We start from the raw sequence: 2,675 nt of genomic DNA on the forward strand, positions 1-2,675 counted from the left end.
GGAAACTGAGTAAGGAGGATGATAGCCAGCCACTGAAAAACATGATTGCTTGCCTACTTCTTCCACACATCTCCTTCCAGCCACTATATGGCTGAGTGCCTGGAGGGAGCAGAGGAGGTCAATCAACTGAGGTTGACTTGCCACTACTTGGCTGGATGTGGAGAAACTGTTCAGGGGCAGAGGAGTCAAGTAAGGAGGTTAATCTGCCAAGCCTAATCAATCACCTTCTGCCCATGCAGCCACTGTATCATGATATAGGCAGGAAGAAGGCAGGGGAGAGATCTGACTGAGGGGTATATTGCACTGGCCAATATAGCCAGCAACAAGTGAGCCTCCTTGTTTGGCTTTCCACTTCTGTCCTCCAGGAAGCCATGTGTCTGTGAAAGCAAGAGGAGGTGGGGATGCTGGGGGAACTTCTATCACTGGCTATGATACCTGGAACTGAATGGGTCTTCTTGCTTGGCTATCCCCACCATCTTCTTCCTAACAGGCACTGCGTGGGATACTTACCTGGCAGGGGAGATACAATGATCATGAAGGTGGTTTTCCCAGGATGAGTCTCATCCATTGTACTTGCTGACCCCTGTGATGTCCCCAAATGTGAGAAACTTGATTGCATAATTTGTGGCAGTAAGAAAGTGAGGATATTTTTGGTGGGGGGGGCACTTTCTCCTTCCACACGGCATCTTTGAAAACTGCACATGTTTTTTGAAGGTATTGATGTAGCATAGAGAAAACTGTTTAAATGATCCATTCTCTCCTATGAGAACAAACAATTTGAACAAGCATATCCCTACCATCCATCAAACCATTTTGCATTTGTGGTTGACAGATCAAAGCTCAGCCTAAAGATACTGTGGAACTTTCAAGAGAATGGGAGAATGGTCCATCGAATGTAGCATGTTGTGGAGTTTTGTGAAAAAATAGAATCTGTTTTTCCCCCCTAGAATATAAAGACTAACCCCTTAAGTATGCAACATCTAGCAAGCCAACAGTGCTGTCCCAGTGACTAAAAAATAAAGGCACCCTCCACAACCTAAAATGGAGCCATATATTCTACTTTCTGAAACATAATAGATATTAAAGCCATGGTAAGGGTTGCCTTCTTGAAGGTGCACAGCAACAACAGTCCTTCAGCTAACCAAAGGAATCTGAAAATTCACTTTTCAGTTCACTTCAGATATTTTCTGCACAGGACATCAGTAGCCCTGCATATATGAGGGCAGTTGAGGCTGGTAGTTCCCATGCCAGTGGCTTGGTGATTTAGCTCTGAGTTTTAGTTAAAACTTCAAAGGAGCTACCAAAGACAAAGACTCCTACCTTTAAAATAGATTGGGTTCCTTGAGTAGAACCTTTTGTTCAGACTAAAATCCAGAGAGGATTCACCACACTACCAATATGGGAACCACCAGCCCTGACTGAGACAGGGGAAGACAAGAGTGCTCATTTTAAGTCAAAGTCCAGTTCAAAGAGGTTCTTCTAGACTGAAAATGGGTCACTAATTTTCCATGTCAAGAAATTAATGTTTTAGCCTTGCTAATCATAAATTCATTCCATCATAATTTTGTTAACCACATCAGCAACGTTTCGGGGGAAAATTGCTGCTTGGAGATTATTGCCAACTATTTTAAGTAACCTCAGATAGCTAAAGTGCAATAGGCCCTTCAGAAGTTTGTAGACTGCAGATTCCATAATCCATGAACATTGGCTATGTTGGCTTGAGCTGCTCAGAGTTGCAAGCCAAATATATATGGAGGGCCATGGTTTCAAACCCCTTTTCTAAACCTCTTCAGTTTATAACCAGTGGTGTAGTGGGGCCAGTCATATCACCTTCCACACCCTGCTCTGTTCCTCTAAGTACAACTACAGTACTCAGGGTAGCCAGGGTGAAACCATTTTTCCTTGGCATTCAGAAGAGAAACTCCTGGAAAAAATCCTTTATTGGAGTCTGTGTTTACACATGGACACACACACACTGAAATGAATCAATATAATTGCTTTCATTTGGGATGTGGGACTACAGAAACTGTCATGATGGATACCTGCACCTTAAAACTTCATCACCACACTGCCATCCACCACTCTATATTGACCCTAGTATCAATGATATCAGCATTACTCTTGATATCCCAATTTCTTTGAAAAGCTGAAGACATTTGAGTGAAAGATGTTTCAGTGCTGCTTTATATCATTTAGGTGAATGTTGCCTCTTCTAGTTTTCTAGAGACACTTTAGAGCGGACTGGCCTGACTGGGTTAACTCTGATTTAAGCCTGATCCAGTAAAAAAAGTTGTTTTCTCATTGTACCCCAGCTGCACCCAAGAAGTGATTTTTGATGTGACAACATGAATAGTCAGGACAAGATGCTTGGAAGCAGCAAATGACCTTTGTGTAAAGTAATGTGTGCAAAGTGTCACATTGATTCAGTAAAGACATCTGCAATGAACACAGGGGCACAATCTTTCCAACAGGATATAGCACTGAAAGATTTTGGGAAATGGAAATCTCATTCAGACATACTCTCAGGCTGTGGATGTTCACATTTGTATTAATCTTTGGAGCTTTGTGTAAAAATCTGCATGTGGATATGAGAGGATATTTATGAATTTTCTTCTCTGTGTAAGTCACTTTATAGCTAATGGTGAAGTCTAAGCCTCAGATAAATTACTCAGTGC

At 42.1% G+C, this 2,675-nt stretch overlaps 1 non-coding gene across 1 annotated transcript; it reads left to right on the forward strand.

Moving 5' to 3' along the window:
* The first annotated feature begins 502 nt into the window (after window positions 1–502).
* LOC121932332 lies at window positions 503–673 on the forward strand. Its single transcript, XR_006104320.1, has one exon. It is a non-coding gene; the product is annotated as a U1 spliceosomal RNA (small nuclear RNA).
* Window positions 674–2,675: the final 2,002 nt, after the last annotated feature.

This window comes from Sceloporus undulatus, chromosome 5 (genome assembly GCF_019175285.1).
Source record: "Sceloporus undulatus isolate JIND9_A2432 ecotype Alabama chromosome 5, SceUnd_v1.1, whole genome shotgun sequence".
Lineage (NCBI taxonomy): Eukaryota > Metazoa > Chordata > Lepidosauria > Squamata > Phrynosomatidae > Sceloporus > Sceloporus undulatus.